General features: G+C 36.8%; 1 pseudogene; it reads right to left on the minus strand.

The window, feature by feature from the left end:
* Positions 1-819: 819 nt before the first annotated feature.
* Positions 820-1,248, minus strand: LOC149183296 (adenosylhomocysteinase pseudogene; annotated as a pseudogene).
* Between the last annotated feature and the right edge of the window lie 12,441 nt (positions 1,249-13,689).

Raw genomic sequence — 13,689 nt, forward strand, 5'->3', positions numbered from 1 at the left:
ATTAGCATTAATATTAAGATACATCCTAATTCTATAAACATATATAAGATAATACTATTCAAACTGATAAATAATGGTTTGAAATTTACCATATTATACTATCAATATATATAATAGTTTGATGATGAGACCCTAAATGCTTTAAAACAACCCCAAAACTTATTTCTAGAGCCAAAAACACAACAACTAATCAAGGTTCCACATCTCAAACACCCTGACAAGATCTAAACAACAACAAACCCACCAGAAAAGTGTGAGTTCAAAAGAAATGAGAACAAGTTTCAAATCCAAACCACAACACCTAGACAAGATCCTAATTCAAAGCACCCCAACCAGATCTCAAAAATCACGGATGTACCTGAAAACATCTATTAACTAACAAGCGATAAAGAAATGAGGCAAGAATCCAAATTCAAATCACAACATATAAGAAATATCCCATTTCAAAAACTCTAGACAAGATCTCAACATCCCCATCATGCCCACCTTAAAGCATCTATTAAAAATAATAAAATATTTATGAAAAAGGATAAAGAGCATGGCTATGACATTAATTGGTGTAATTGGACATTGCTATGACATGCATGACCTACTCCACCATATGTTACATGAGTTTTAATGTAACAGAGCTAGGTACAGAGAATGGGGATTTCTGGCAAATAGAAGTGGATCATACACAACAATATAATCAAAGGATTGATATGCCTAAGCAATCTAGTATGTACAAGCAATGGTTGAAGGGCATTAGAAATATTTACCTACTTTTTAAGGAGCAAAACATGAAAAAAATTGGGTGGCCAATTGCACAACCCACATTCATCAGACGTCCCCCATAAGAACATTGATGCCACTCTTGGTGCCAAGGAAGACCCACCTATCAATTTGAGGCTTCATGTTAATCTTTTTAACGCCAGGGAAAGTTTCAAGGCCTTGCATATCTATCTCATTGTGAAAGTGACTAATGTCACAAATAATGGCATTGTTGTTCATTTTCATCATGTGATCTACCATGATGATGTCCTTGTTGCCAAAGGTTGTCACAAAGATATCAACAATGCTAACTACATCCTCAAGGGTGAGAACAGGAAGGCCTTCCATAAGCGCTTGCAGGGCACAGAGAGGATCAATCTCTGTAACAATGACCCTACCTCCAATGACTTTCAAGGCTGCAAGACAACCCTTGCCAACATCTCCAAACCCATAAACAACAACAACCTTACCAAGAATCATGATAGTTGTGGCTCTCATATTACCATCTGGGAGAGAGTTCCTACATCCATACAAGTTTTCAAACTACAAAAGAAGAAAGAGAATCATAATCAGCACAAACTGCATCTCAAATAGAAAACTTTTGAAGAAAAAACGATCTGAGGAATTTGGCCGTGGATCTATAATTCACAGTAATTCAAAACTTCGATACAAGTCCAATAAGCTTTCAAAACCTTAGCTAATATTAACCCATCATAACCAGATAACTGAATATATGTAAAGGTACTTGATTTTAAATATGAAGATGGTTCTACACCCACCATGAACTCACATTGGTTCAGCGTCCTGAAAACTGGTTTTTTTTTTTTTTTTTTTTAATGTAGTGGAAACTAGTGAATCCTAAAATGCAATGCAATGCAAGCTAACTATACCAAAAGCATCATGATGTGATCTCAATGACACTAAAGAATTAAGGAAACTAACAAGGGCAATGCAACTCATAACATCATGAATGAGACCAAAATTCCCCCAAGGCCATATCAGATCCAACATCATGAAGCTGGTATCGCACGATTAAGATTAGCATTAAGATTAAGATACTTCCTAATGCTTTAAACATATATAAGATAATACTACCGAAACTGATAAATAGTGGTCTGGCATTTACCATATTATACTATAAATCTGTATAACAGTTCGATGATGAGATCCTAATTGCTTTAAAACAACCACAAAACTCATTGCTAGAACCACAAACACAACAACTAATCAAGATTCCACATCTCAAACATCCTAAGAAGATCGAAACAACAACAAACCCACCAGAAATGTCTGAGTTCAAGAGAAATGAGAACAAATTTCAAATCCAAACCACAACACCTATAGAAGATCCAACTTCAAAGCACCCTGACTAGATCTCAAAAATCACGCATCTACCTCAAAACAACTATTAAAAAATAGCAAGCGATAAAGAAATGAGGAAAGAATCCAAATCCAAATCACAACATATAAGCAAGATCCCATTTCAAAAACTCTAGACAAGATCTCAACATCCCCACCATGCCCACCTCAAAAAATCTATTAAACAATAGCAGAATGTTTATGAAAAAGCACAGAGAGCATGGCTATGACATTAATTGGTGAAATTGGATAGTGCTATGACATGCATGACCCACTCTAAAATATGTTTCATGATTTTTGAAGTAACGGGGCTAGGTACACGGATTGGGGATTTATGGAAAATAACAATGGATCATACAAAACAATATAATCAAGGGATTGGTATGCCTGAGCAATCTAGTATGTACAAGCAATGATTGCAGAGCATTAGAAATATTTACCTGGTTTGTAAAGGAGCAAGACATGGAAAAACTTTGGTGTCCAGTTGCACAACCCAAGTTCATCAGACATCCCTCGACGAGAACAATGATGCCACTGTTGGTGTCATGGAACACCCACCTATTAGTTTGAGGCTTGATGGTAATCTTCTTAACACTAGGGAAAGTTTCAAGGCCTAGCATTTGTAAACAAAGTGGTACTTCCAAGAGTTGATGTCAAAATAGGAGGTTTTCTACCAATGGCCATACAAGAAAACAAGTCAAAAAGCTTTTAATCTATATTTGAAAAGTAGAAAGCAGTTATGCCAGTTATCATAGAATATATAAAACCATAAATGCAGCTTCGAAAACTTAGTTTTCATGTTAGAGATTAATGAAACTTCAGATGTAAAAATAAAATGTCGAAATAACTATTCTAATTTGACATTCATAATGCAAAATTTAGAATATCTTACACCGCAATCAGGCTGACCAAACCTCTCTGGTAGTGAAATGACAACATGTTTGACCTACAAAATCAAGAGCCTATAAATTCTACTAATTTCTAAAATGGAGCCCCAAAAAATCCTTTTTATTATAAGGGAGGTTGTTCTTTAATACAATTCATACATTGTACAAGTAGAAAGATACCAAAATAAAAAAGCAATGAAGCAAAAGGATGAAGCCTAACTGACAAGTTCATTATGATGTTATGTCATGAGGAGGTTGCATGGAAAATTCACTCAACTAAAAGCTCAGAACAAAGAAATACATGAGCTAATTTAGATCTATAATCTCTAAATAAAATTCCAACTAAACTTGATATGTCCACCACTTCCCATATAAGTTTAGCTTCCATCTTCATGCAACATCAATTTTAGTAACAACGGGCATGACCTCTAGTAAATGTGCTTCAATTTATGTAGGTTGGGTTGTGGTCTACCAGAAGCTTGACGTGAGTTTACACCAACTAACCCAGGTTCGATTCTTAGTGTATGCATGGTTGGGCATCCCGAAAGTGATGCGTGACAAGAATTTTGGACCCACTCAGGCGAAAATTTGCATAATTCTTTCAAAAAAATAAAAGAGAAGGGGATACTTCAGTATGTATTCAAGTTGGGAGAGAGCGATTGCCTCAGAAATCAGTTGTTGTAGAGAAAACAAAACTAAACAATACGAAAGTATGATATAAACATGGTACAAAATCTCAAGCCAATCACCTGGCCATGTGGATGGTCTCACCTTTTAGACCATGTATATTGTGGTTGATATGCACCCATAACAATCTCAGTATCTCTTGAACCATCCATTGAACCTTGGTTAATATTTGTAGGTTAGTTTTTTTCTACGAAGAATAACTACCGTGTTGTATACTGGTTGTAGTGAGCTGGTATTTTTTGTTTTGGTTGTGACATTCGTTTTATTGTTTAGTATATGCTCTTGATGTATATACATCTTTTTAAGATCTACTGATGCTTTTGAGTAATGCACTCCTTGAACATGTATCTTCGAAATAGTTTGTAGATCATCCTGCCGAAACACTCAACCCTATAGACCACACCCTATATACCACACCTACTGCTTAATAATATCTATAAAATAATATCAAATTTTATCCATTCAATTATTAAAAAATCAAAATTCCTCACTGCCTTATAAACCACACCTACGGCTTAATAATAATATCTATAATATCCAGTGTCCATACAACGTGGGAGTGCCATGGAATCTCCTAAAACAAGTCCATATAGCTTATGAAAAAATCCATATGGACTCCTTTCCCTTCTTACGAGGATAATTCTCTGCTGCAAATAAAAGTAACAAATTTTGAACACAATTAATATGACCACATTCTCTGATGGTTGTCTTGGGTGACAAATATAGACTGCAAATGTAGTTCGTTCTTAGAATATCTTAAAATACTTTATCTTCAAAGTATGTAGTTTCATGCCATCTATTTGTGTAAAATGAAAGGTTATGGTCATATTAAGATGTAGGTCATTCTCACTGCCTCACAGAGAGTTTCCTATGTTACTAGAGATAAAAAAAAAAAACTGAACCACAAATGGGAACCGAAACAAACTCGAAATATGGCTCAAGAGTCTTCGGGATTGGTGAGATGAATCCCCATTACTAGCATATAAAACTGATTAGTAATGTACTAGTGCAGTGCTAGTGGAAAGAGGGGAATGGAAAGGGAACTTTCTGCAGCTATCCTCTACCAACGGTTTTGAACATACTTTTCAAGGTCTGGAAAATATGAAAAAGACATGAACAGGTACACTAAACCTGCTAACTTTCGGTAATTTCATGGAAGAAATGAGAGGAAGGTTCATTCTTTTTAGAAAGGGAGGGTGGAGAATCCTTACAAATTGTTGCAATGAAGTACATAATATAGCCACCATAGCACACAAACGCTTTTGAGATTGACCTTCACAACTGTGACAATGCATACACCATCATCAATAATCACAACAGTCACATCTACCTTGACCTCTCTGCTATAATTCTTGTTGTGAAGAATCCATTACATCACACAAACCACAGGAATCATGCTCAACTTTGAAATATGTACCCAAAAAATCCACAAGCCCAAGATAAGAAATAGTTTCAAAGATCTGATGTTGAATCAAATTAATGCAGATATGCGAAGGGAGCGGATTGAAAAATGTTCTAAATTGATAAAACCCAATTAAATATATTTTCACCTGATCAAATAAAATAAAATAATTAATTAATCAAATTATTTTAAAATGATTCGAAAGAATGTGAATATCCTCCACATCTCAATTTAATTCCTGTTTTACACCTCTCAAATATATTCTATTCTTATCAAATATAAATATATTATTGTAGAAATATTTTCACAAAAACAAATATATCACAATTTAAATTTTCTTTTTTAATTAGGAATACATGTTTTTCCATAATACACTTACACTTTTTAATAATATAACAAATTTAATATAAACACTCCAACTACCAACTTGAAAATGTTAACATTGAGGATCGACATCTATAATGTTGCATATTCTCTTAGTGATTTGAGTTCTACTTTGTACTCATTCCTATCCCAATGTGTAGGAAAGTTGTTTTTTTTTTAAATAAAAAAACTGATAAGTTATACATCATTCCATTCTTATGGAGGAAGCATCATGTGGTCCAAGAAGAAGGTGATGGCTTATGACGGGGATAAATCTCATGCTAGGCTCATGCCCACTAAACCATCTTTTGCATTTTTCATTTTTCCTTTCATTGTAACCTTCTTATGTTTTCATCTATATTTTAGTTGTATCAACCTTCAGGGCTATGTTTTCTAGGCTTAGACTCAAAGATGAGGATGAAGGGTACCAATCCCAATGACTAATGGCCACCAACCCCAAGAATGGAGATGAATAATGTGGAAGATGAAGAGAAATAAGTATGGAATATATTGGACATGCTACTTCAATCAATGCTTCGCCAGTAGTGCCCTTCCTAAAAGCCTAAGGCCTCAGAGGAGGTCCCACTAGACTAAAGTCAAAGACTAACCTCCAAAGTGAGGAAATAAGAATACAACTGAGATCAATCAATTAGCCAGTTTCCTTGATAAATAGTTCTTTTGAACTAAGATGTCACCACTAAAACCAACTTGCTTGTCTTCATTTTATATCATAATCAATGCCTAACTTCTGTGCAAAAGCTTTTACTACTAGTGGTTATATGGTCAGGTGTGGACTTATTTAATTTGTTTTATTGGGTACTTTCGAAGGTGTAAAAATGAGCTTTGGAATAAGGCATCAATAACTTTCCCCACTGATGCATAACTGTCTACTACATAGATAATATCATGGTTTGATAATCACATTCTTTGTAGTCAATTCAGGACATATGCAATGTACATTATCCCTCTAGCTATTTTTCTATCCTGACATGTTTCAGGTGTTGAAAAACTGAATATCTAACATTCTTAAAATTTTCATTCTGTTTTACCTCTTAATTTACTAAATGTAAAACCCTTTATATTTTATAATTTTGACATATAGATTGATTTTTTTATATTAAAGCAATTTTGTAATCAACAAATATTTTAATTATATTTTACTATTCATTAATAGACTTTTTCTACTTTTAGTTTTATATTTTCTTACTATTCTGATATCTTTTAGTATTAGTTGAAAGTTTAGTTTCAAGTTTAGGTTTTAGTTTTAATTTTTATACTTTTCTTTAAGGTTTTAGTTCTTGGTTGCACATGTTTTGGGTTTTAGTTTTTGGTGTATAAACTAGGACAACCATTTTGCCTACAACCATGAAATGAAAAGTAATTGAGAGAGGTAACGAGAGTCAAAATGAGCATCTCAATTAAGACAGATATGTCAAAAAACAATAAAAAGTAAACAATAGTTGACATTGATGTTTATCAACTTATATCAATAATCTACAACACAAAATAAATTAATAATTAATTTAATAGCTTTTTATGTTACCTATTAAATATCCCTTTAGCTAAATCAATTACACAATTAAGATTACATTAGTTACAAACCTAATACTATTTAATATTTATTATAAACCAACACGAGTCAAACCCAATACCCATCTTAATAGAATATTAGTTGCCATTTAGACGCATCTCAGCGCATAGAATGGACTCCGACTTAACCTCCTTTACCCAGTTCACGGCACCATTATAAAATGGTAATGGGAAACTTCTAAATTATTTTTAGGAGAACCAAAAAAAAATTATAACAAATAACTTGTGGAGAAACCAAAATCGCATGCATTCGAAACCTTGTTTTACACGTCCTTCCACAAGGATAGGCACTACTGAACACCAGAGTATAACCTTCCGAATAAGGGAATAGAATTATAACTTAACTATATAATCCAAGTTAATTTCTTTACAGTAAATATATACAACCATATGTGAAATAAGAAAGAAATTCGATTTGCACTTATTGCAGTTGTTGGATTTTATGCTATTTTTTTAGTTTAGATGTTTATTTTGTAGCCTAGTATGATGTGCAAGAGTGTGTGTTCAAGTTGTGATCTTTTTATGTATGTTTAAAAAAAAAAATGAAAAAAAATAATTAAATAACTATACAAAACTTTTAAATAATGTGGTTTCATAAAAGCCCAAGTATGTGTAAGGGTGTCTCTCCAAGTTGAAATTTTTCTCATGTCTATTCAAGTAAAAAAACTTAAAAATCTAAAAAAAACATAAATAAGTATAAAAGACATTTAAATAATATTGGATCATAAAAAAAATTCCATGTGCAGAAACTGGATCTCTAGGATGGTGGTAAATCTCTATTTAAAATGAATCTATGCTGATAAATACTTCAATCCAATGTTCATTTCAGAAAGTGATCTTGCATAATTTGGGATGCCATAAATTTATATCTAATAGACATTGTAATTCATTCCAACTATTTTTTTCAGCAGTTTTTTCAACAATCCGTAGGCATAAGTAGTGCAATTGGATGGATTTTCATGGAATTCAACTTCTCCTTTATTTTCCATGATAACTTATGGATTCAACTTGCTCCAATTATCATGGAAAATAAGAAAGAAGTTGATTTCCATGCAAATCCAGCCAACTGCACTATTATGGGAATGTAATACATGACACTGCTCAATGCCTATAGATTGCTAATATATCTGCTCAAGAAATAGCCATAATGAACTATCATGTATATGAGATACAAATTTATGGCATTATTTTATGCAAGATCACTTTTTGAACTGAACATTGAATTAAGATATTTACCAGCACAAATCCATTTTAAATAAAGATATGCCAGAGAGGTATCCAATTTCTCAGCGTACAATAAATGCAAATCCAACATCAATTTACCTCAACACCCTGACACTTAGCAAGCCCAAACTATATAGTATAAGAAAGTATTAGGTGTCCGAAATGTCTGAAGGGGATCTAATGGAAAGAAGTGTCCATAGTCACAAGCCTTCCAATCAATATATAAATACTTAAATGCAAATTTACTATAATTTTTTGGAAAGAACTGTCCGCAGTCACAAGCCTTGCAATCAATATATAAATATATAAATGCAAATTTACTATATTTTTTAATTGGAAATATTCAATTAAATAATAAATTTAAGTACATCTCTGACAATCTAAATTGCTTATTAGCATAATTCACTACCATCATATGTCTTGCCTTCTTTAACTAAGAATACTTCTAGAGGATGAAAGGTGGTACAAACCAACATATTTTTCAAACAACTAATCCAACATCAGTACGTTATAACGTTTTCATGAACATATCATATTTAGAAACATTTGATAAATGGTTTGCAAGATTAGTAGGAAAATGTATTTAACTAAGAATACTTCTAGAGGATGAGAGGTGGTACAAACCAGCATATTTTTCAAACAACTAATCCAACATCAATACGTTATAACTTTTTCATGAACATATCATATTTAGAAACATTTGATAAATGGTTTGCAAGATTAGTAGGAAAATGTATATCCAAGAGTGCACTATCTCATGGGAAATTTGGGAAGCGATGACCTCCACTATGCAGTGTGCAGAAAGAGTGATAAGATTTCACTGATTTGATTTTTTTGTGTTAAATGAGAAAAACCAATATTAATGGAGATATTGGTATTTTTTACTAAATTTTGTGAAGTGAGTAAAAGTAGCTTTAATCATTCACCTCAAGATGTTTTTTACAATATAATTTCCTAAGTCTATTTAATATCTTCATTATCATAAACACCAACATATATACATCTTAATTCCACATCTAAAAGCTCGTAGAGGGATCAAGTCTATTTATCAGTCTAATCACTTGCTAGATCCATTAAGATGGATCTGAGATAATAGAATTTCCCCCTTTAAATAGGCTATGATCACATCAATACCATGGTATTACCATGGGTGAATACCATAAGTTATTATAATCGTGGAGCTTAAAAACTGCTAGCAGTAATTTATAAAATTTAATAAAATTAATAATTGATTTTTATTTTTTATTTTTTTTTGAATGTGGATTTGATGTGAGTAACTTGAAGTATTTCGTTTCGGATTGCTCTGCTAGGGTTTTGAGCGACCCACCAACAACGCCGACAACGTACCAGGCAAGAACCTTACAACAGTGAGAAGGCTGCTGCAGAGTACCTGAACCGCAGTGCATCAGGGTCTCAACATGGCGCAACCTCTGGGGGGGCGTCAGAGCCCTCCCCGACGCAGCAAGATTCAGCGCATAATGTCATTTTTGGGTCAGTAGACAGAGAGATCTTAAACAGGGGGAAAAAACCCCAGAACGAAAGCAAAGGAAATGGCGGACGTAAGAACGGAGATAGCAATCCCCAAGAGGGTCCAGAAGGGCCTGAAGGGGGCCCAAAGATAACTTCAACCACTTGCAGACCAGTAGCCAAGGAAAGGCCACGAATCGAGCTGCCAGGAGACAAGATCGACAGAAGGATAGAGTTCATGTGAGATCATGCCCTTATTGGGAAGTTCATAGGGTTCTGGCCTACTGAAAAAGCTCTAAATGCTTGGATTGCGGCGAAATGGAAACCAAAAGGGGATGTCACGCTGCAGCTAGGACCGAAAGGTTTCTTCACAGCAATCTTTTATTGCTTGGAGGATAAATACAGAATACTAGTAGGAGGGCCTTACTTTTTTAATTCGGCTGGATTATATTTGCGAGATTGGATTCCCAGATTTAATCCAGACAAGGAATATTTAACATGGGCGCTGGTCTGGATTAGGCTATACTCTCTCCTGGATGAATACTGGGAGGAATACATTCTTAAACGAATCGGAAATGGGGTGGGAGAATACATCAGAACGGCTGAAGAAACCAAATCCCGTAAGTATATTTCCTATGCCCGAATATGTGTTTTCATTCGTCTCAATGAAGCTCTTCCAGAGTCAATAACGCTTGCCCACCGAGATGAGGAATGGATTCAGCCTCTTGATTATGAACATGTTCCTTTTCGTTGCCGAAAATGCCATGCCCTAGGTCATCTCTTTAGGGATTGTCCTCAAAATGTCCAAACCAGCTTACCTGACTCCTCTGATTCCCCTGCTCCGGACGGCTTCACCAAAGTTCCCAGCAGGAAGCGTTCTCACAAAAAACCCCAAAATGGGTTTAAACCCCAGCCCAACAAGTCTCATGGCCCAGTAACCAAGAACAGCTTTGACATTCTTGGCCAAGCCTCTGAGGATCTCCCACCCCTAGCTGAAACCCACCCTGATCTCCCTTCTTCCTCTTCTCCTCCCCCTGCTTCTAACCCTCCTCCCAAATCTCCGTCCCCCATCATCATCCCCACCATTCTCCAAAAGGTTCAGAAAGATGCTGAGGAGACCCTCAAAGACATGGAAGTTGAGGGTAAATCTGACCTCCCCTAGAATCCAGAGACCGGTACCGAAGATAGCGATCAAGTGCAAATCATGGAAGTAGAGCCAGAAAGTATTAATCTGACTGGCTTAGACATCCTGGAACTGGAGCTGGCATGTAAAAAGAAAGCATATGATTCTATTCCAGAGCTCCAACTAGCTAAGCTCGAAGAGATTATTTCGCGAGCTTATCATCAAAACCAACTCGGGATACAACCAAGTAGCCAAGGGGATGGAAGTCTGCGTCCAAAAGACACAAAAAAGAGAGGAAGAAAGACAGATCTACAAAGAACGATAGAGATTGGGAAAATCTTGGTAGATTCAGGCAGATATGCTAAGTTGACAAAGTACTACAAGCCCTCTGTCAACGGTTAATCTTGAAGTTGGTATCTTGGAATATAAGAGGGCTAAATAGCCCCGGAAAACTCAGGATGTTAAAAAACATGATAAAAAAGGAAAAGCCGCAAATGTGCTTTCTCCAAGAAACTAAATGTAATAGTACTACGTTAGGCAGCATTCTCTCTAAAGCCTAGCCCGGATGTAGTTCGGTTGCAGTAGATGCTTCAGGAGCTTCAGGAGGGTTGGCAATAGCATGGAATACCCAAGCGGTATCCCTTTTAGATTTTCACGCAGTGTACCACCTTATACAGGCGACCTTTCACATCTTGGGCACCAATATTTATGGAAACCTATCGAATGTTTACTTCCCACACGACACTGGGAGTAAGGTAGCGCTTCTTGACACGATTGAAGCTCTTAGCAACAGAAGAAGGTACCCTCTCTGGATCGTTGCAGGGGATTTCAACATGATAACTAAGACTGAAGAGAAGCTAGGAGGAAGAAGTAGATTGGAGCCTGAACTCAATCGCTTCAAGGACTTCATCCAAGCAACTTCTCTTATAGATATGCCGTACTGTAATGGCACCTTTACATGGAGCAATCGCAGAGCTGGCAAACACCAAATTGCGTCCAAGTTGGATAGCTTCCTCATCTCTGACAACGCGATCCACTTAGGAGGTGACATCTCAGCAACCATTCTTGCCCACACTGGCTCGGATCATTGGCCAATAGCTCTACAATGGCAAAGACCAGGAAACTTAATTAAAAGACCCTTCAGATTTGAAGGATTTTGGCTCATGCATCCCACTTTCAAGGAGTTTGTCAAGACTACCTGGGCCTCGTTCATTCCCCCAGAAGGAGCAAAAATGTATCAATTCCAGCAAAAGCTAAAATTTCTCAAAAGTCACCTAAAAAGGTGGAACAGGGAAACTTTTGGAAATATCTTCAAGGAGCAGCAAAAGCTAACTCAGGACCTGGAGATCCTTCATCAAAAGATCATCTCGTAGGGGCACACGGAAGCCACCCTGGAGCAGGAGCGCCTCATCCAGAGTCAGCTGCAGAATAGGAGGAAGCAGGAGGAAATCTACTGGAGGTAAAAGTCTAGGATCAGATGGCTGAAGGTAGGCGAGCGCAATACAAAATTCTTCCACAGAACTACAGTTCAACGAAGAATGCACAACAATATACCCTTCATCCAAAATCAAACAGGGGCAAAGATGGAGACTCATGAGGAAATTGAAGAGGAACTCCTCAATCATTTCCAACAGATTCATCAAGAGAAAAGAGAAGATCGACGACAGGCCATCTGCAAAATTACCAGCAACATTCCAAAAGTCATAACGGAGGAACAAAATGATCTCTTAATGCACCCAATTCGACCCCAGGAGGTGGATGAAGCAATGAAGCAACTAAAAGAAGGTAAAGCCCCGGGGCCAGATGGATTTACCACCACTTTCTTTCACTCTTTCTGGGATATGCTAAAGGAGGAAGTCTAGTAGATTGTTGAAGGATCCAGGGCAATGCGCTGGCTTCTTCCCTCTCTCAATGCCACCTTCATTACTCTTATCCTCAAAGAGGAGGACTCCATCACCCCCGACAAGTTCAGGCTTATTGCATTATGCAATGTCATCTATAAAGTTATATCAAAAGTCATAGCTAATCGTCTCAAACCTCTCATGCCTGGGCTTATATCTCCGGAATAGTCAGGGTACGTGGAAGGTCGACATATAATGGATGGCATCCTACTCTCTCACGAAATCATTCACTCCCTCAAGTACTCAAAGCAGGCAGGTATGCTTCTCAAATTAGACCTTTCCAAGGCATTTGACAAACTAAGCTGGAATTATATTCATCATATGCTAACAGCTTTTGGATTCTGCTCTTCTTGGATCCGCTGGATCATGAGCCTGATTACTTCCACTCATTTCTCTATTCTTGTCAATGGTATTCCATCCCGTCCCTTCAACCCCTCCAGAGGCATCCGGCAAGGGGATCCCCTCTCCCCCTTTCTCTTCGTTCTTATGGCTGAAGGGTTGGGGAGGCTCATCAAGCAAGCCCTCCATTCGCATCAGATCAAAGGCATCTCCGTTCATAACTCCCCTGCCACCTCCCACCAGCAGTTCGTAGATGATACTATGCTTTTTGGTTATCCCTCAGCCCAAGAAGCCCGCTGTCTGAAATCCCTCCTCCAAGTCTTCTCGGAAGCCTCAGGTATGCACATCAATTGTTCCAAATCTCAGGTCTTCTTTTTCCATACTCCGCCCTCAGTTAAGTCCGCTGTCTCTCGCATCTTGGGCTTCCCCGCGGCTTCCCTCCCTTCCAAATACCTCGGCGCTCCCCTCACAGCCTCAGGCATCAAGCAACCCGCGTGGCGCTCCCCTCTTGAGAAACTTGAAAATCGTCTCAATCTCTGGACCTACAGATCTCTTAACTTAGCTAGTCGAATCGTCCTCATCAAATCGGTTTTGCAG

Source organism: Pinus tabuliformis, chromosome 3_2 (genome assembly GCF_031772625.1).
Source record: "Pinus tabuliformis cultivar Carrire ecotype Pingquan chromosome 3_2, CPIR1, whole genome shotgun sequence".
Lineage (NCBI taxonomy): Eukaryota > Viridiplantae > Streptophyta > Pinopsida > Pinales > Pinaceae > Pinus > Pinus tabuliformis.